The sequence below is a fragment of the Saimiri boliviensis genome, chromosome 6 (assembly GCF_048565385.1).
Source record: "Saimiri boliviensis isolate mSaiBol1 chromosome 6, mSaiBol1.pri, whole genome shotgun sequence".
Lineage (NCBI taxonomy): Eukaryota > Metazoa > Chordata > Mammalia > Primates > Cebidae > Saimiri > Saimiri boliviensis.
In genome coordinates this window covers 35,118,392-35,141,418 of record NC_133454.1, presented here as the reverse complement: position 1 = coordinate 35,141,418, position 23,027 = coordinate 35,118,392, and the positions used below count along the sequence as shown (strand labels likewise).

The 23,027-nt window shown below is 33.1% G+C and overlaps 1 protein-coding gene and 1 long non-coding RNA gene across 4 annotated transcripts in view; one reads left to right on the top strand and one right to left on the bottom strand.

Moving 5' to 3' along the window:
• LOC141584812 (uncharacterized) overlaps positions 1-13,882 on the top strand; it is a 252,608-nt gene extending 238,726 nt beyond the window's left edge. For both annotated transcript variants that reach the window (XR_012518010.1, XR_012518009.1), the window contains exon 2: positions 13,821-13,882. This is a non-coding gene — a long non-coding RNA (uncharacterized LOC141584812). The remainder of the gene's footprint in view (positions 1-13,820) is intronic.
• Positions 1-23,027, bottom strand: part of CNTN5 (contactin 5) — a 1,375,758-nt gene that overhangs the window by 1,170,600 nt on the left and 182,131 nt on the right. The gene's annotated exons all lie outside the window — the stretch shown is intronic.

The window sequence follows — 23,027 nt, the reverse complement described above, 5'->3', positions numbered from 1 at the left end:
GCCTGTCCAAAAGACTTGGCATTTGTAATAATAGAAGGCAATGATTATCTACGGGATTATTAAACAAATCCCATCTCCTGAATGGGTACAACAAACCTGGTTCTGCATCTGAAAAATTATACTGCAAAAGAAAGTAAAACACATACCTTTCCAGCAGTAACTATGCTTTCTTTCACTCCTCTCTCACAGGCCTACAGAACCCTGTTGCTAGAAGCTTCACATTGCTGCACGGAGGGCCACGAGCTCATCCTGCCTCGTTTTCCACCTGCCTTGCTATTCCGTCTCAGGTTCTTCTACTGATTACTCTTCATCTCCTTAATCCATAAGTTTGTAGCACTTCTTTCATTTTTTGATTTGTGTTCATTCTCTTTAAAATGTCATCTGGTCTCGTTTTTCTAAATGCCATTTCTAATAAAACTTTAAAAACATATATTTCCCCACTCTAGTTCTTCTCTCAATTTCAAACTTAATTTCCTTAAAACTTCAAGACATCTCTCTTTGCATGTCTAAGAGGTGCCTCAAACTTAACATGCTTCCAAATAAGCTACTGCTAGTCTCTCCAAAATTGATCCTCTAAAATGTCAAAACTGAATCTTAAAATGTCATCCATATTTCTGAAAGTTGTGAGTCCACCTTCGAGGTTTTCAAAATAAATACATAGGAATTATCCCAGACCCAGGGGGTGGGTTGTTATGTTTCTGCATTGATCAGTCATCAGATGCTGGTTACCCTGAAAATAAAATGCAGGAGTCTGAGACAGGAGAATCGCTTGAATCTGGGAGGCAGAGGTTCCCAGCGAGCCAAGATTGCGGCACTGCACTCCAGCCTGGGTGACAGAGCAAGACTTTTTTGCCCCCACCAAAAAAAAAAAAAAAAAAAAAATGCAACCTTAGGGGATCAGACTCGTCAATCTGGAAGACAGCCAGCTGTTAGTCATCATCATTCTCACCAGCTGGCACAGTGAGTGAGATCATCTTTAGAGGAATGACACCTGTGCTACCCATCAACGCATTCATTACAGATACCATCGTGAAGCAACTGAACATTTTGTTTGAAGTATCACTAAAGTTACCTCAGTTATTTCCATTGAAATAAACGGTCATTATGCTGAAGTTCTGATCTTATTTTTGTTATTCCTAGGTAGGTACTTTGAAGTTTACTTGTGCTACCATATTATAAATACAGGATGCAAACAGTAGTGCAACTGCTGAAACCACACTAAGATAACAATTACTTAAATTGCATGCACTTGTCATTAGCATAATGTTGGGATAACATTAAAATAGGTACAAAGCAAAAAAGAATAGAAACAAAGCTCTGTTTCTTTTAACTTCTAGAAAGAGTGTTTCAGAAGCTCTGTAAGCTAACTTATGGAATAACATGTAAAATATTTAACAATTCTATTATCTGCAGTCCTTCTATCGGACATGTATGGAATGATCTTAAATTATTGTTCCAATTGTGATGAGTGCATTGAATTGTGTTCTCTGTAGCTAGCTTTTTGTTAGGAATGCTGAAGTTTCCTTTTTTTCTTTTGTTTTTCTTTTTTTCTTTTTTTTTCCTATTTGCAATTATGACTGTATGGGAAGAAGAAACAGCTGTATAGACCAAAAAGAATGAGTATACTTGGGCAACGATGTACTATAATGAATGGTTAAGGGAACTGAAAATATTTACCTGAGGAACTGAATATCCAGGTAGGACACAAAGAGATCCTCCAAATATTTGAGAAGCTTGTACATGGCAGCAGAATTTAGAATGGATATAATTGACTTTATGTGATGAAGCTATAAATGAGAGGAAGCTTTAGAAGGCAGATTTTCACTTGTGAAAAACAACAACAACAACAACAACAACAAAAACACAAACTTTGTGATGATTCTTGTTTTCAGACAATGGAATGTGTTCCTGGAATAATGTGGATTTAGATGTAATTGGAGCCTCTCACGTATAAGTTAACTTATTTTGGTGGAATGATGCAAATGGGGCTCAAGCATTGTTTAAACTCCCTGGATAACTTTAAGTGTTCACACCTATGATTCTGTGATTCTACATAAAACACCTCGTACTTTTTTTTTTTTTTCAAAGGATAAGTAAATTTGAAGCACATTTTATTACTACTGACTTTAAGAAAAAGAAAGAGAGAATACAATTAATTAGAACTCTACTGTTTTTCAAATTTTAAGAAATAAGTATGTTTCAGATCAAAACAATATAAAGATAATTTTATACTGGTATTAGTACAAAGTAAGAAATATGTCATAATTTATTGAATCGTTCTACATAAATAACTTAATGTGGATGAGTTAAGATTATTTAGACCCACTATCCTCTGCTACTGACATAAAAGCTGTGAAGAAGAATCCATATATTTTTTTTTTCTGATGGACACAGATAGATAGGATAGGATAGAAGAGAATATGATAGGATAATAGAGGTTAGGATGAAGTGTGTGGGCAGAGAGTGTCACTATTTAAAGCCTACTCCTCATTTGGAAAATAAAAGATGAAGACATTGGAAACTGCAGCAGAGATCTAGAGGGGCATGATTTAAATAACGAATCCAGAAATGTGGGCCATAAATTTAATAAAAGTTATCTGAGTAATGACATATTTCACTTTGAATTGATATAAAAAATGCAATGGTTTATAAATGAAAAATGCTATGCTACTATGCTTTATAAATGTAATAAATAACAACTTATTTTATTTACCTTTTGAAACTCTTCATAACCTTGATTTGAAAATTCTATTTTAATTTTATGTAAAATTTAGAATATACATACATAAACCATCTGAGCAATGTTCATATTAAAGAAAGTTTAGTAAAGTGGACTCTCACTTTTTTGACATTATTATGTTTTTCTTTCCTTAGTTTAATTCATGTATAAGTACATTTTTTGGTCACCCCCAATCCCCATTTTTCCTTCCTTTACCCTTCTTTCCCTACTTTTTTTAAAAATATTGTATTTATCTATGTGTCTATACATTTCTTGTGTTTTATTACATAATTTTCATATTTGTATAGATGGATATAATCAATATGTCTACACATTTTAGACTTAATTTATATTAATTACATACATTCATTACACATTTATAAAATGCAAATATTTTATTTTAGCAAGCAACATAGAAAATCCAGCAATAGGTCATTTTTGTTGTTTTCGTTTAAATTTTTGTAAATCTGAATACATGTGACTAAGCAAATACATGAGGATGAATTAGTCTCAAAGACAGGTTACTGAACACAAAAAATAAATATGTTTATCTTTTTATCATTTACATAAATATGTTTATGTAACAGTGTTTTAAAATTGCTGTCCAATTGTTTCCTGTTCATACATTCCATTAGGTAAAAGTAAAAGAGGAATAATGAAAATTGAAATGTGAATTTTGTGCTCCATCTGTGCATATTTTATAGCCACTAAAAGAATGAGAGCTTTTACTAAATTCATTTCCCAGAATCCCTTAACTGTTTACAAAGTGTTTACTTATGTTAGATCAAAATTACTTCTCCAAGTAAATTAATATAAAAGACGTAAGTATTTGGAGATCATTATAGGTAATTATTATTATTTTGTTTTTCAACTTATAGAATGTACTCCAATGTAAACCATACTCCTGGGACACAGAGAAAGTTTAAAAAGCTATTATTATTAATTGTAACACAATAGTTAAAATGTGGTATATCTATTAACATATTTTCCATCAGAGGAATAAACTGAAAATATGTGTTCTATGAATTCATGTGACATTTATGTCCCCTTGGAGACACTAAACTAGATTCAGATAACTGTAACATTATGTGTAAATCTATTTTACTTTTCCAATGTTTAAACAGGAAACAAATCATAATAATCAGAGGTATTCATTAATAAGCTAAAGAATAGAACTTTATAGGTAAACCATTTTTTGTCTGTTATCTGTGTCTCTGATATAGCCTGAGAAAATCTAATTATTTCTCAGATTAATTTTCCATTGTCGATTACATGAATTAGAAATATGTTAAGTCAAAGTTGGATTAAAATTACTTGAAAATATAGATTTATAAATGAATAAAAATTATCAAAGTTATACTTGTTTGAATTCTAGACTTGTACTGACAGGGAGTTTAACAATGAGTAGCTCCTAATTGTCAATTGGTTTGTTTTTAACCCTCTGAATCTTAATTATGACTCCTGCAATGGCTCTCTATCTGACTCAGAGAACATTTTTAAAAAATTATTCTTCTACTTGCTGATATTTTACATAATCTGTAAATTGGATGAATTTCAGGACAAGTGGGGCAATTCCAGAAATGGTTTCCTTTTGCATCTGCATTGGACAACCCACTTGGTAGATTAAAAAGCTGATGTTGTAAAAAAAAAAAAAAAAAAAAAAATTCATTGTTTTCATCTTGAGAAAATTTAGAATTATTTCAGTGACTTACATTCGTACTTTTGTATTGTGTCAAGGTTGATTTGTATCGGTTAAAAGAATACAACATAATATTTTCTGTATGTAGTGTCTCCAAAGCATTAATCTAGCCCTCCTAGTCAGATCTTTTTATTTATACCACTTCAAAAATCAAAAGTAAAATTAAAACAAAAAAGGAAAAAAAAAGTATTACTTCCTGTCTAACTTAAGTGTTCTCTTGTGGTATCAGCTGGAGAAATGCAAGTAAAAGTAATAAATTTAAAAAAAAATAACTTTTGTAATGATTTCCCTCTATTTCATGAAAATTGTGATTTTTTCGAATTTGCATTTATTTAATTGTGGTTTTTAATTTGTTAATATAGTATATTTCAGGAAAGGAGGATCATGCATTTAAGAGAAAGTGGTGATTTATAATGTAATATTGTTTTCATACTTCTTAATTCATAGTTCCTTGTTGAGGAAATATTTATGTAAGCAAATAATCAAAAGTGTTATAAAATTAATCTATTTCTAAAGAGAGAAAAGAAGTCAGTGTTTTATTTTTAACATCTGAATTACAATGGCAAAGCACAGGAACTTAGGAAATGGCCAATTAATAAAAACCATATTTTATTTCAAGTTACCAAGTGTTAGCGACCTGTAATTGTATGTAATTGTGAAGACTTTGGTAAGAAAAAGTGGTCTAATCATAGAAATCCACTGTAAACTAGCTTAGAAATGGAGAAAAACTGATTGGGAGAATGTTTCATGGTCATGCACAAATTGCAACACGGCTGATCCAACAAAATGGAAAAGGACAGGAATGAATGTGAAGAACAAGTTGCATAAAAATCTATGTATTGCCATTTTTTGTATCTTCCTATCTCTGAATGATTCCAAATGAGCCCAAAGTTTTGAGCCTAATCTCTTTGAAGAACAACGTTTCTATTTACAGAAATACAGAAGCCTGCAGAAGAATCTATTTCAATAAGGAAGAGGTGAGAAATGAGGCATCATATTTAAGACTTTTGATTTTATAATCATCTCTCATCTCGATTCCTGCAATAATCTACAAACTGGTCTCCTTGCGTCTATCCTTTCTCCATACCCGCTACCCTCATAGTATATTCTCACATTAGGGCTAGTGAAATTCTTTTAAAAACTAAGACTATGTCAATATTCTCCTTAAAGTCCTGCAATAGTTTATTTTTGTTTTTATTTTTATTTATTTTTTTATCTTACTTTGAGTATGACAAAAAATAAGATTAAAACAATAAAAAGTCTTTGTCACGGTCTAGAGGTGCTGAAAGATGTATCTGGCTCTCTATTACCTCTAGACCTCATCTCTGATATCTTTCTATAAACACTAGATAACAACCCCACTAGCTTCCTTACATTTTCTAGAATAAGAATACTCCTAACCTAAAGCTTCTGTATGGGTCTCCCCTCTACCTGGAATGGCTTTCCTCCAGTACATTCATAGGCAAATTACTCACCTTTTCTAACTCCTTGCTCATAGTTATCTGCTTGAGAAGTCTATCCCATTTAAGAAATCACCCCTATTGACAGAATTTCTAAGTCTCTTAAGCAGTCGTTACTTTTACTTTTGGTTTTATCATTTTTATATAGTATACTACTTATTATTTAGTATGTAAATCTTTCATTAAAATATATTCCCAGTATGTTATATTTGCAAACACGTAAGCTCTAAAGGGCTACCTTATCTGTTCATTATTGTATCCCATATGCCTAGAATAGTATCAGTGACTAGTAAATATTTGTTGAATACACAAATAAATGTTAAGCATCTCTATTAGTGAGGATTTGGTTTCATTGCAATGAATGGTAAATTAACAAAGGCTGTAATAAGACATTGTTATTTTTCTTTCACATTAAAGCAGTCCAGGGAGCTTATCAGTTATCAAAATCTAAGTGCCTTCTATCTTTTTTGTGCTGATTTCTTCAATTTATGGCTTCCACTAAGAGGTTATAAATGGATCCTACCTTCATAATGTAAGCATAAGAACAGGGACAGTGGTCAAAGAAATGCACATCTGCTACATCTAAGCCAAATCCTAGACGTTCCATATACCAACTAACCTTACATTGGATTGTCCAGAATTAGTTACAATGCCACATAAAACTACAAAAGAGGTTTGGAAATTCAGTTCTTACTCTATCAACTCTTGTAACCAGCTGAAAATTCAGGGTTCTAGTACTAGAGAAGGGTACATTAGGCCATTTGTGAACAACTAGCTATCTTTGTCACAAAACCTAAATACATATGGTGAGTAGGCAATTGGATATATCACTGATTGCATAAAACTGCTTTGCTAAGTCACTGTCCTGGTTTACATATGTTTTCTCAGAATAATTAATAATAGTTCCCCACCTTCATATTCTAAAGTGTCCTTATTTGGACAAGGAATTATCCAGTCAACATACAGGACTGTACATTGGTGGAAAAAAAAATCTTGGCTGAAGATGTATTTTTAGAAATCAAGAACATGCACAGTATTTAAAGCCATGAAACAGTATGAGTTGACCTAGAGGGCTGGTATATAGATGTAAAAAGAAGAGGTTCTGGAACTTGGCTCAAAAGTAATTTAAAATTTAGAGGTCAAAAGAAAATGAGAAGCCAGCAAAAAGGCAGAAAAGACAAACACGTTAAGTCAAAGGGAAAGCAAAGGGAAGCTGGTGTCACAGAGACCAAGGGAAGATAGTATTACAAACAGAACTATGAAAATAATCTTCACACATGAGGTGAAACAAGAATTGATAATCCACCATTAGATTTGGCAAAGAAAGGATCAGGCCTGATCTTAACAACAGCTCTTTCTAGAACTACCACCATAAAACAGAAAAAAGCAATTGGAGAAAATACATATATTCTTTTTGTCAAGTTTTACCTTAAAAGGAAGTAAAGAAATAGGGAGTATCAAAACTTTTTTGTTTTTATTTTAAGCTAAGGTTTATATTAGCATGTTAATTATGCTAAAAAGAATGATTCAGTAAAATGTAAAAATGTACGATGCTTGGAAAAGAGGTGGCAATTATGGGATTGATGCCTTTGAGAAAGTGAGCGGGGATGCAATCTAACAAATAAGCAGAAGGACTGGCCTTATATAAAAGCCCATTTTTAAAAGAGAGAAAACCTACTAGATGAGTGGGTTGGTAGATTTAATGGTACAAGCATGTGGAAATTCTCTTCTTCTCTTCTATTTTCTCCTGAAATAAGGCACAGTAAGACACACTCAGCTGAGAGTGAGGAACGAACAGCAGGGATGCAAGTTTAAGTGGGAAAGAGTTGTCTAACTCAGACCTTGCTACTCAAAGTGCATCTGAGGATCTATAGCATTGGTGTCACCTATGAGCATTAAAAAAAAAAAAATGTGTTTTCCATATTGTGCTGTACAGTGGCTGTACCAATTCATCTCCTCACCAACAGTGTACAAGGGTTCCTCTTTCTCCACATCCTTGCTTATATTCAATCTTACCTGCCTTATGAATAAAAGTCATTTTAACTGAGGTGAGATGATAGATCATTATTGTTTTGAACAGCATTTCTCTGATAATTAGTAAAGCTGAGAATTATTACATTTAACTGTTGGCCATCTGTATACCTTATTTTAAGAAATGTCTAATTCAGATCTTTTACCCATATTTTACTCATATTTTTTCTATTTAATTATTTGAGTTCTTTATATGCTTTTATTATTAATCATCTGTCAGATGGGTAGTGTGTAAATATTTTCTCCTCTTTGGGTTCTCTCTTCACTTTGTTGACTATTTCCTTTGCTTAACTGAAGCTTTTTGTGATCCCATTTGTCCTTTTTTGCTATGGTTACTTGTGCTTTTTGAGGTTTCATTAAATAAATAATTGCCCAGACCAACATCCTGGAGTGTTTCACTAATATTTTCTTCTAGTAGTTTCATAGTCTCAGGTCTTAGATTTAAGTATTTAATCCATATTCATTTCAATACACAGAAAAAATAAGTAGGAGAGCATTAAATATATGATCCAGCAAACCCATTTGATCCAGTATTCCCACAGCTGGGTATATTTCCAAAAGAAATGAAACGAGTGTATCAAAGAGATATCTGGACTCCCAGGCTTACGGCAGCAATATTCACATTAGCCAAGATATGGAACTAGCCTAAGCGTCCATCAATGGATAAATGGGTAAAGGAAATATGGCCCATATCCACAGTGAAATATTATTCTGTCTTAAAAAAAGAATGAAATCCTGTCATTTGCAACAACGCAGATGCAACTAGAGGCCTTTATGTTAAATAAAATAAGACAGGCAAAGAAACACAAATATCACATGTTCTCACTTACATGTAGGAACTGAATAAAAAATATTGAACTTATAAAGATAAAAGATCGAGAGTAGGAAGATGGTTACTAAGAGCTGGGAAGGACAGTGGGGAAGAAGGGCTATAAAAATACAGTTCGGTAGAATAAAAAGTATCTACATCTCAGTAGTATCATAGGGTGACTATAGTTAACAACAATTTATTGTACATTTTAAAATAACTAAAATAATGATATTGTAATATTTCTATAACAGATATATGATAAATTCTTAAGGTGATGGATATTGATTTCATCATTATATAGTGTATTCTTATATCAGAACATCATATGCATCTCATGAATATATACAACTATTATACACTGATGATTAATAATAATAAAGTGAAAAATGAAAAAAATGCAGATGCTTAAGTATCTCACCAGATTTTCAGAACCTGCATTTGAACAAGATCTCCAAGTGATTTGCATTCACATTAATTCAGAAAAGCACCGGTCTAAAGGAGTAGGAGGGCAAACTGACGGAAAATGTGGTACAATTCTCCAAATGACTAGCCGCCTTTCCGAGGTACTGATTATGATTTTAAAAGAAAATAGGTTTTCTGTTAGTCAACTTCAGAGAATATCCTAATTAAGATATCCTGTTACATATCTTTGAGACATTCCAAACTTAAAAATTCCAGAACAAAATTTGTTCCCCAGCGTCTTTCTCATCTCAGTAAATGTTACCACATTCCCATCAGCTACTCAAAGCAAGTATGGAGTTCATCTTGAGTCCTTTTACCGTGTTTCAATTATACTCTAAGCCATTAGGAGGTTTTATGAACTTTACTTCCCCAATTCTCCCAAATCTATTTGTTTCTTTGGTTCATCTCAGCTATTATCCAAGCCAAACCTCTTATATCTCTTCCTGGATGACGTCAGCAACCTCCTCATTGCTCTCTGTGTTTCCATGTTTGAAGCTCTATAGTGATTTTTCCACATTCTAAGAGTGATAAAAAACCAACTAGAACAAAATAAAATTTTAGTGGACCTAAATAACATCTCAGCTGAGACATAATCACAGAAATGTGAGATGTTGTACACTGAGAAGATAAGCCTAAATTTGTAAGTATAGTTTAATTTCAACTCTCAAGTAATTGAAAGGAAAATAATTACTGTTACTTTCTGGGTGCCAAGGAGCCACAAACTTGGTTAGGCACTGGAAACTCACTATCTTCATGACTTTTATTTCATTTTTTAAACTCATTTCATGATATGAAAATTAGTCCTATGACCAAAGGAATAATACAAGAAAAACTGTCAGTCAGAGCAGTCTAATCATAGACTTATCTAAGAGTACCTACTTGAGTATCACTTGAAATACTTAAGCTTAGTAAAGATGACCACTTGCAGAAATATTGTGGAGAGAATTTAAACATCAAGAGGGTAAGCTGAGCTAGATGATGATTAAAGTTTATGGTATTACTGGATTTCTTTGCTCAGTGACTTAACAAAACCTACAATTATTTGTTGGTCTGAAGCAGGCGTCCCCAAACTTTTTACACAGGGGGCCAGTTCACTATCCGTCAGACCATTGGAGGGCCGCCACATAATGTGCTCCTCTCACTGACCACCAGTGAAAGAGGTGCCCCTTCCTGAAGTGCGGCGGGGGGCCGGATAAATGGCCTCAGGGTTCTGCATGCAGCCTGCAGGCCGCAGTTTGGGGACGCCTGGCTGAAGATTGAGTGAATTTACATTGAGTGTAATGTGTAAAACATTCTACAGTGTGGGTGGGAAAAAAGAGTTTTCACCAGATTGGTTAAGAGCCATCAAATTACTAGGGAGGTGCAGAAGTGTCTGAAATTTCAAAAATATTTGCCAATTGAGCCATGTTCTTATGGCTAACATCTTAACAATGAAATTGAAGCTGGAAGGAAAATAAAAGATTATAAACAATAAATTTATTACACTTATTAAAGGATTTGTCAATGTTCATCAAATAATAGGGTTACATTTTCTGGAAACTAGTTTAGGTAAAAACTCCATTATACTACACAGTTTTACATTAGACCATATATATATATATATATATATATATATATATATATATATATATAATCTTTTGGTAACTTAATTTTCTGAAAGTTCTTTTCACAGACTGGTTTAGTTTTAACTCTAACTCCCAATCTCTAGTCACCCTTAAATACTTTTCCCCCCAATTCCATGTTTTCTCAGGACTCTATGTATTTGAATAAGCTTGTTCCTTTGTTCAACTACATTTTCCCCTTCTTCATCTGACTTCCTTTCTTTCATGATCACTTTCAGGTGTGCTTCTCTCTGCTGTCATACTTACTATGCTAAGTAAGTGTAGCTTGTTTCATTGCCCGTGCCTCTGCTCTTAGCAGTAGCTGCAATTTTTTATTCTTGTAATTGCTCATATCAACTAGAGAAAATGACACACATGGTAGGATTCAAAAATTTTAGTCAAATACATTATCCATCTTTATATCAACTTGAGTTCTCAAATTTGTTCTTAAAATAAAGCACTGGACTTGTTTATTCTCAGCAAGGTAGAAATATTCAAAAGAATGTCTAGAATTATGTAAAAGATAGATCTCTGCCTCATACTTCAGTAAATAATCTTTGATTGAATAGATTCCAGTTGTTAGGCAGACAACAGCATCATTCAAAGACTATCTTAGAAGTATGCAACAAACCAGACACACATGTCACCAAGGCAGGAAAGTCACCCGAGAGATTCTCTAATACTTTCATTTTAGCCTCTTCCAAACTTTTATGGCTCTTCTGACTAAATCATGAAATTTAGCATTTTACTACATTCTGGTTTTTATTATGTTTAAGTGCTACATGACAATAGTTCTACTCTCAACAAAATTAAAATTCTACAGAGGAAAGAGCCAATTCTCAGGGAATATATTTTTTATGTAGCCTGTATGTAATTACCGATAAATCAGTTAATACATGGAGCTTCATTTATAACATTTTTGAATACTGTGAATATTTAATATTTTAGTTCCCTAATCATGTTTGCAGTGTGATCATTCTGCTCATGAATATTTAAAACTTTTTAATGTGTAAAGACTTTTAGGAAATTATGATAAGATTGATCACAGATAGTTTCAGAATTCCCCAAAATAACAAAATATTTTAAAAACTTATATAGAAAAGAATAAATACAATAAAGAGTGGGCAGTGATAAGATGTCAGCACAATTTAGAAGATGGGAGGCTCATGTATGTACAAGTTGTAAAGATGGAACAAATTCAAAAAGTTGGGCAGGAACCTAAGAGAAGTAAATAAGAAGTGAGACAGTTTAAGCAGAAAAACCACAGAAGGTCAGAAACAACTTGGAAGTATAAGAGTAGTTATCGATAGTGAAAACAGTCAAAGGATGTATAGGAAATATTTAGAAATCATCGTAAGCACCTTCCCCTACAACCCATATTGAAGATTAGAATTATACTGTCAGGAAAAACTGAGCTGTAAAAATTCTGGACTCAGTTGAGATTGGTATAGCCGAGGACAGAGTTGAAGCATACCATTGATATCATAGGCACTATATGTAAATTTTTACATAACATCGCGACATGCTCTGCTATCTTCCCAGCTTTATTCCCAGAACATTTGCAACCCAACTTACATCCCAGCCCTGGCAAGCAATTGGAGGATTCCTTCTGGAGACTAAACTACCCTGAGAGAAAACAAATGCCTTATGAAATTCAGATTTCCCGTCAAATAAAAAGGTTCATTGTCTTATCATACAGCAATAAATTGTACTGACTGGAAAGTTGTACCAAAACGCAGTACTTGCAATGGGCATTCTTTTTAAAATTCATTTTAAAAGTATGTATCATTTCTAAAGTATGAAACAAATTATCTCTGAAAGCTTTTAACTAAAAAGAAACCCAAACAATACTAAATAAAGGAAAGAAAGAAGTCAAAGAATACACTTAAACCAGAAGATAACTTTTTTAAAAAGGATAAATATCTTTACTGGTATATGAGCATATAAAGTATTCACGAAGAAGTGAACAGGATGTTATGAAAACATTAAAAAGAGATATGTAAAGAATCCAAGCCTCAAAACTGAAAATACGACAGCATAAAAAAATGAAACTTTGGGAGGCCGAGGCGGGTGGATCACGAGGTCGAGAGATCGAGACCATCCTGGTCAACAAGGTGAAACCCCGTCTCTACTAAAAAAAAAATACAAAAAATTAGCTGGGCATGGTGGTGTGTGCCTGTAATCCCAGCTACTCAGGAGGCTGAGGCAGGAGAATTGCTTGAACCCAGGAGGCAGAGGTTGCGGTGAGCCGAGATCGTGCCATTGCACTCCAGCCTGGGTAACAAGAGCAAAACTCCATCTCCAAAAAAAAAAAAAAAAAATTAAACAAAACTGTTGGGGAAAAGGCTGAGGAAGTTTTCTGACAAAGTAGGAAAAAAAAAATAAGAATCTAAAATAAGAGATTGAAAAAGAGAAGAAAATTGCATAATTAAGTGAAGTGAGACTATTTCCAAATAAGAAAAGCTATTTTAGAGGAAAATAAGTAGTGGGAAAAATTTCAGAATTGTAGAACAGATATTTTCAAATAACAAGATCTGTAGATCAGAAAGTCATATCTGAAAATATGTAACATATGAATCACAATGGCATCAGACTTTTCAAAAGTACTACTGGAAATGAGAACTGTCAAAAAATGAAAAAAAAAGGTTTGGCTAAGCTAGAATTTAATATTTAGCCACTTTTTTATATAGATAGATTTAGACATATAGTATTGCAAAACACACCAAAAAACATTTATCTTTGTGTCCTTTCATAGTAGGTAACAAAAAATATACTTGGCCAAAACAAAAACAAGTGAGTAAACAGATTATTGTGCAATTCAAGAAAGTAGAGATTTTATAGAAAAATGAGGCAAAAAAATCTCAAAGATAATACAAAGGGACATTCTAAGATCATATCTTGATTGTTTGCCTCAAAAGAAAAAAAAAAACTGTCCAATTAGGAGGAGAGTTATAGAGGGCTTTAGGTGACAGTCATGTGTCTCAAAGAATTAAAACAAAACTAAAGAGTTAGCTGGTATAGCCAAGGCAATCCTAAGCAAAAAAAAAAAAAAAAAAAAAAAAAAAAAAAAAAAAAAAAAAAAAAAAAAAAAAAAACCAATGCTGGAGGCATCATGCTACCTAATTTTAAACTATACTACAAGGCTACAGTAACCAAAACAACATACTAGTACCAAAATAAATATATAGACCAATGGAACACAACAAGGCCTCAGAAATAATGTCACACATCTACAGCCATCTGATTTTTTACAAACCTGACCAAAACAAGAAGTGGAGAAAATAATTCCTATCTTAATAAATGGTACTGGGAAAATTAGCTAGTCATATGCAGAAAACCAAAACTGGACTCTCCTTACACCTTATACAAAAATTAAATCAAGATGAATTAAAGACTTAAATATACGATTTAAAACCCTACAAGAAAACCTAGGCAATACCATTCAGGACATAGGCATGGGCAAGGACTTCATGACTAAAACACAAAAAGCAATGGCAACAAAAGCCAGAACTGACAAATGGGATCTAATTAAACTAAAGAGCTTCTGCAAAGCAAAAGAAACTCTCAACAGAGTGAAGAGGCAACCTACAGAACGTGATAAATTTTTTGCAATCTACCCATCTGACAAAGGGCTAAAATCCAGAATCTACAAGGAACTTAAACAAATTTACAAGAAAAAAACAAACAACCCCATCACAAAGTGGGCAAAGGATATGAACAAACAATTCTCAAAAGAAGACATTTATGTGGCCAAAACACATATGAAACAGAGCTCATCATCACTGGTCATTAGAGAAATGCAAATCAAAACTGCAATGAGATACCATCTCATGCCAGTTAGAATGGCAATCATTAAAAAATCAGGCAACAACAGGTGCTGGAGAGGATGTGGAGAAATAGGAACGTTTTTACACTGTTGGTGGGAGTGTAAATTAGTTCAACCATTGTAGGAGACAGTGTAGTGATTCTTCAAGGATCTAGAACCAAAAATACCATTTGGCCCATAAGTGGGAACTGAGCAATGAAAACACACGGACACAGGGAGGGGGATATCACACACTGGGGCCTGTCAGAGGGTGAGTGCTAGAAGAGGGATAGCATTAGGAGAAATACCTAATGCAGATGATGTGTTGATGGATGCAGCAAACCACCATGGCACATGTATACCTATGTAACAAGCCTGCATGTTCTGCACATGTATCTCAGAACTTAAACTATTCAAAAAGAAAGAAAAAAAATACATAAAAATAAATAGATAAAAACCAGAATATATAATACTCTGAGAACATAAAAACCTGTATGCAAGAAGATTTTAAAAGAGCTATTAAATAGCATTCTCTGGATTTAGGGCACTAAGCTGAATAGTAGGAGACAATGCTAGGTCAATGTTTTTAACCCTTTTGGAAACAGGGGCTCAGAATCCTCAGACATAATCAATTAGTGACAGAGCTAAGATCAGAATTTAGGCTACGACTTTGTATCACCTCTAGGTTTGACCTTCACACTCCAGACTTCTCTCTTAGCAATTTAATTAAACAAATAAAAATAAAACCCTAAAATATTCTACAGAATTAAAAAATCCTGGCTGGCATGACTGATTATATAGACAGGAATTATACAGTTCTTGTAGAGCTTTGAAAAGCAATTATTTTAATTTGATGAATATTTACTGGTTTTAAATATGTTTCTACCAAAAACATATGTTGTACTAGACACTTTAGGATACATCAGTGAACCAAACAAAGAATACTATCTGCCCTATTAGAGCTTATGATCAAGGATAAAATGTTAGGCAATTATTAATTGTAGAAAAAGAAAAACAAAAAACTGTCCAAGAAATAACATGTGATCATATGATTCTATGTGGGACAGCTAAATATAACAATTACATAGCCATAATAATGTATACACTGAATTTAATTTAAACAAAAATTATGTTAAAGTATTTTTATATTTTAAATTTTTTGAGGATATTTGGACAGGGGAATAGGAAATCAACATATATTATGTAAAATTGAAGAAAAAATGAACTAATAGATACCTAATCATATAAACCATTCTTACTGCCCAATCTTTAACATAGATAAGCCATCTTAGGGGGACCTTTTTCTGCTGAGTCTAAGCCAGCTCTCCCTCTGAATTTTTCTCTACTTAGACCAAGAGGCAGGTGCTACTGGAGTTAACACATCAAGTAATACACATTTTCTTTCCCCACCTAAATGATCTCTAAAATCAGTTTCCATATCCCATACATCATATAAATATTCTAAATGTTATGATATGATGTACTATATTGCAAAAATTGAGAAGGAAGGTTAGGGTACTAAAATGAGAATAATGGAAGACAGGAATGGGGAAAATTTTATTTTTCAAAAAAAATATTTCCAGGATGATATTTGTTTGCAACATTTGAAGTTGGTGTTATTTCCAACTCAATAACATTGATAATTGAAAATAGCAAATATAAAACCTTTTTAAAAGACATTATTGTCTTTTCTGAAGGGTTGAAAAGGTTGTCAACTTTGGAGTTCAGACTCTGGAGCAATAGGCTTACAGGCAAATCACAAATGAAAAGCTGATAGGTCTTATATTACTAGAGAAGTAGTTGTTTAACCCGTTTTCACATAATCATGCTATGATTCAGTCTATTTCTCATGTATTTAGTCTACATGTAAAATACTTAAAGTTTGGATTCTTAGATGCATGGTACTATAGCAAAAATGTACTTCAGAAACACTAAGTCTGGAGTTAGTTTCTGATCTAGAATTTGCTATCTATTCATTAATAATAATATTAATCACAACATAGACAAAACACTAAGAAAAGTGAATAAATATGTTGATATGGTTTTGATGTTTTTTCTCTTCAAATCTCCTGGTGAAATGTAACCCCCGGTGTTGGAAGTGAGGCCTAGTGGAAGGTATTGGATCATGAAGGTGGATCCCTGAATAACTTAGTGTCATCCCCTTGGTGATGAGTGAGTACCTTCTCTGTTAGTTCATGCAAGATCTACTTGCTTACAACAGCGTGGCACCTTTCCCGTCTCTCTTGCTCCTGCTCTTGCCATGTGACTCCCCAATGACCCCCCTTTGCCTTCCACCATGATCATAAGCTTCCTGAGAACTCCCCAGAAGCAGATGTTGGCACCAAGCTTCCTGTACAGGCTGAAGAACCATGAGCCAATTAAGCCTTTTTTCTTTAAAAAGTACCAAGTCTCAGCAAGGCAAGAATGGCCTAACACACGTCTCATGCCTTTGAGTCCTTCAATATACATAGTTTCTTCCACAGACTTTTTTTTCTCCCTTATTAAATTCTAGGTGGAAAGTTTTGAAATATTTTATGCACTGAATGTACACTGTAGCATTAATTCACAGCAAAATAAGGTTAAATATCATTAAACTAAATTTCAGATTTGCAACATTATTAAAATATATTTTAACAACACATTAAATAGGCCTCTATTCTACATTGTGACTTGCAAAGTGAGACGTATATGCTCAATAAACAGTAATCATTTTATTTCTGTAATATAAAGAGTTGTTTCTCTTAATCTTTAATAAGCAAAGCATTTTATGTCAAATTTATTTCAACAACCTTCTTGCATTTCATAAGGCATCACATTTTCTTATTTTGAAAGTCAGAAGTTTTAAAAGCTGCCTTCTTAGTTGCTAATAAATTGTTTTTGATTGACATTATTATAATGTCCTTATGTCTGAATCCCACTCCCCTTGCCTAATTGATAATTTGAAAACTGAGAGTTTCCTAGAATAAACAAAATAATGCGGATGTATTATCTCTTCCTAAAATAAAGATAAATTGGGAATCAATTGTGTGTTTATAAACAGTGCAATACAAACAGCTTACTTTCTAATGTTCTGGGAAGTGAACTTAAATTGAAATCTTGTTTGTAAATCGATTGTAGATTTGTTCAAGAAAGTATATATTATTATAATGGCTTTGTAATAAGTATGACTCTTTGTAGAAGACAAATCCTTAGGGTATTAATTTAACTTTCTCATAAGCAGGAGTAAAGTCCATATTTACCTCAGGGTACTTTTTACATTGCCAAAAATTAAGGTTTGCCTAGACAAAAGTATGTTTCAAATAGCCACAGAAAAGTCACTGTAAATGTAATTTCTGCCTCTATTGAAAAGCTTCTATATCATACATACACCATTAAACTCACTGGATCACTCCCTTCCAATATAGAATGAAAATCATTTGAATTGCATGCACTTAGCTCTTAAGCTATAAAGCCTGTTTATAAATGCTATGATTTTGATGCTTTCTGCTTTTTCACACACCCAATGACCATTCAGGGACCAAATCTGACAGCTAACAATTTGCCATTAAACATTCTGTCAATACATGGTTCTTTTTAAAGCCTGTTACATTTAAAAAAGTGATTGAGTTAATTAAACACAATTGTGAAACTAAGCAGAGATTTAATTAACATTATTCAATGGCTTTGGGAAGGACATAATTATTAATAAAGATAAATTTGAAATAACTCAAAGCAGAGCTAAATTCATCAATCCAAGTCTTTAGTATTACTTACTGTAGGCAACGTTTAGATGTATTTCATTATATACATACTTTCTATAAAATGCTAAGATGTACACAGCCATGGTAGACTACTTGAAATACTACTTTTTTTAAAGTTAGAGGAATAGTGTAAACCAGCTAAGTAAGCCCTTTTATCAAAATTATTTAATGTTGGTATTTTGTTATAAGCGAAATTATTTTTTCATGTTTTTAATTCTTTAAACACTTCTTCAAAGTATTTGTTATCAAAGTGTAGAAATGTATTACTGGCAAAATTCATCTACTATAAAACATAAAGTTAAAACCAAAAGAAAAAATAATAGGAAGAAAAACCTTGTTACAGTAGTAATGTTACCCATGTATTTGGATCTCTTGGGTTTCCACTGATCATGGGCCTGAATTTCTGCCACTGCTTAACAAATTTCAAACATTGCAGGCAATCCAGCAGGTAGGGAAAACCATAGCTCTTGGAGTGTGCTTCAGCAATATGATATAATTATTACTGATTACTTGAGAATGTGGTACCCGACTCCTCTGAGGATTAATTTACCCAATTTAAGATTGGTGCAGTACAGTTCCTAGTGCTCTAGTCCTTTGAGAGCTGCTACTATAATTATTGTATGTGGTACATGCTGCAGATGCTGCCTGTACAATATTGCAAACAGTTTATTTGCGTTAAAATTATTGAATTCACATTAATTTTATTCATCAAAAGACTTCATGTGTTCCTATTTCAGATATTGACAAGTCATTATATTTTAATACCACCTGTAAATTTTCAAAAAGCCAATAAAAATAATTAGAATACAATAAAAGTTGTTTTAATACTGCTTGTGAATAAGACTAGCAGCCATAAAAATTATTTTTATTCACTTTAATGTTATTTTATGCATGCAGAATTACAAATTATAATTACTACATCCATTTTATAGATGGCAGTAATTTGATATTATTGATGAAATAATAAACCAAGATAGAATGCTGGTTTTTGTTTGCTTTTTGGGGTTTACTTTATTTGTCACATATGGAAGTAATCTTGTGGCCAAAAAAAAAAAAAAGTTACAAACGATTCTACCATTTTGCTAAAATTATATAATAATATTACAATGAAACCACTTTAAATTGTTATTCAAAATATTTGATTAACTTTCTTAAAGATATTTTAGTGAAAGAGACTCAACAAGTCATAGAAAACTTGCAAACCCGGTAGAATACAAGACAAAAGCTCTGGAAATTGCAACAGAAGGTATACTTAGCTCCGGCTAAGGTAGTAAATGGGTAAGAACTTTTCTCAAAAATCTTAAAAAGTCACACATTAATAGTAGAAAAAAATCATGGTACAAAACAGGGAAATTTATTGACGAATTGAATCTCTTATTTTGGCTTGTAGAGCACAGGGTGCCCAGTTTTTTTCAGAGCAAAAAACAAAAACACAAAACAAAGCAGCTGATTTTTACTTGCTTACATTGGGACCATCTGGGAAAAGTGAAAAGTTTTTTATGGGAAGAATCATTCTAATACTCAAGTTATGGGGGTTGCCGCACAGCCTGTCCTTAGGGTCCTTTCTTATGCATCCTAAAGTGAAGCCTGACAGTACACATTCCACCCACTTGTACAAAGTTTCTACCCAGGCACACTTTCCACTCAGAAAGAAATCTTTTGGAAACAAATCTACCTGCACAATCCCAGAGGAAACCCACATTAGGTATATTTGTATTAGTTAAAACCCACAGTGGAGAGGAATGTAGGACATTTCTATGCAAACTCGGGAAAACCAAAGGTGGCTGTAAAATTTCCTAATGATATGTAAACAATATGAGAGTTGCAAGACCTCACAGAGGAGGACATAGCAAAGAAATAAGACACTTTGACATCACAGAGCACTAAGCAGGTCGGAAGTGAGAATCAAAACTAATTTCAAGCCCTAAGTCTATCACCAGGGAAACTCTCAATCAATAAAATGGTAGGATAAAGATATTTTGAGACAGGCCAAGATTCAGAAAACCTGTAATCCTTCAATAAACCTCTTCTAATTTTTTTTCAGCTTTACTGAGGTAGAATTGATAAATAAAATTGTATATATTAATGGTATACAATATAATTTTGATATAAATATACATTGTCAAATGATTAGTCAAGTTAATTAACATATCAATCACTTCACATAGTTACCTTTTTGCATGGGAAGGAGTGTTTGTGAGAACACTGTATACTTTCTTTGCAAATTTCAAGTATACAATACAGTGCTATTAACTACAGTCATAACGATGTGCATTAGATCTCCAGAATTTATTCATCCCGCATAGTTGAAACTTTGTACCCTTTGTCCAATAAACTTGTTCTCTGCAAGTAATTTGAGATGGTGATCTGGCAAAACAGAAGAGAAAATATAGGAAGTAACAAATGAACTACTCCCTGGTATTGATGCAGCAGACACAATCCTGGGGAGTTAAGGGAAGTCTCTGAAAGGTCTGGGTCTTGAGAGCAAGCCTCTTCTCCTAGAGCAAGTAGAGGTGGATCTAGCGAGGGAGGGTTATGGAAATTGCCACCATATATTAGAACAGGTATAGAAGAACACATGAGAAAATATGATTTGCAAAAATAAACTCTCCTTTTCCAGGGAATTTTGATACTATTCAGTAACTAGGAAAACATTTTTATTTTACAGTGGTTTCTTGGAGTTTTTTGGTTTGCTCATTAATTTGAGCTTGTCGGATTTTTCTTCTAAACCAATTCTAAAGAAACAAAATGTTCATACTACACTTCAAATTCTGATTTTAAATTATTATATGAGTTTGATTTTAAATTATAGTTTTGGCTTTAAATTAAATAGAAGATTTTTGTTAAAAAGTGCGATTCTCTGACACTTTGGACTGAGTGAGCTGAGTGAGACTTATGCCATGTGATGAGCACTTCTTTAAAAGAAAGTAAGTTCACCCACTACTCGGATCAATATTTTCTGCAATGTCAATCAAGCATAGAAAGTACAACTATTCAGCACAATGAGCTCAAAATGCCTCAGAAATAAAAGTGCAAGCAACTGTAGGCTTAATATTTAGAAGCAAAGAGAGTTCATAACTGAATACCTCCACGCCAGCTCTCATGTCACTATATTCAGGCCATTGCAGAGCATTCTTCAGACTTTGCTGCAGGCCATTTACTTTACTTCAGAGGATTGAGCAGTGCATTTAATACTGTATAGAAACTTTTCAGTTATATACTTAGTGCTGTCTCTAAAGCCCTTCCATTTCACACGGTTCACAGGTGTTGTATAATGATGCTGACATAACTTTTGTCATGGCCAGAAGCTAGTCATGATTTTCTTACAAAATGGCAAAAGAAAAGAGAAAATTATCATTTTTCCTACAACGTTAAATTTCCTTTGAGAGTTAATCATTCTGCAAGAGGGAGGAGGTGTATCAATATTAGGTTCAATAACGTGAAGACTTGTAACTGTTAGAGAGGAAAAAAGGGAATAAGTGATCTCAAACCCAAACATTTTCTTTAGTCACATTCATTAAAAAAAAAAAAACAGTATCAGGGAGAGATCAATACACTATATTAATTTGGAGTATTTCTCCAATCTAGATAGATATAGTTTTGCTGTCTCCATGCTGTCAAAAATTGAAAACCACTGCTTTAGAAATTGAGTGCAAATACCATTTTATGAGATCTTTGAGTTCTGACATTTTATCTTTCAAGAATATGAGAGAATTAAGAATTACTTTTGCATATATAATTGCACAGACATTTTTCCTTAATGTTAAGTAAATAAACTGTTGTGAAGTATATTGGTATTGAGCTAGAACATTGTAATAAGACTTTTAAAACTAAAAATGTCCATTTAGAAGAGTACTACAGAGGCAAATTTATTTTAAATTAATTTATAAACTTTTCAAGTCATGGCTCAAATGAGTAATTTTATGTTTATAAAAGCAACAGTAGAGATATGACATAGATGGAATGGCACTTGCCTTAAGAAATGCTATATGAAGACAGGTGTGGTAGCTCATGCCTATATTCCCAGCACTTTGAGGGATTGAGGCCGGTGGATCGCCTGAGGTCAAGAGTCCAAGACCAGTCTGGCCAACATGACGAAACCTTGTCTCTATTCAAAATATAAAAAATTAGCCAGGAATTGTGGCACACGCCTGTAATCCCAGCTACTCGAGAGGCTGAGGCAGGAGAATCACTTGAAGCAGGAGGCAGAGGTTGCAGTGAGCCAAGATCATGCCACTGCACTCCAGCCTTGGAGACAGAGTGATACCTCTTCTCTTAAAAAAAAAAAAAAAAAGAAGAAGAAGAAGAGAAGTTATGTGAAAACCTGCAATTACAGTTAATATTGCCTTTATAATGAGATCTTTAAACATAGAAAATATTTACCATAATTGTTTTTCAGATGGTAAATTTGCCTATACTTATTAAATGGTATAAGTGTAAAATGCAAGTGAAAAATCCTTATATTTTCAGAAATGTATCACCTTCATAAAGTAGACTACACCTATATTTTCTTCTCCAGAGCGAAAGCAGCTATTTGATATTTTGCTATTAAAGAGTATATAAAGCAATATAAACTTCCATGAAGCCCGAAGGATTTTGTGTAGAATGGCATCGAAGTACTCCAAATAAATAACAACATGATTGTATAAACAGACAAGGTCTTGCCAATGTGCCCCTGTGAGCCTCAGTGTTCTTGCTA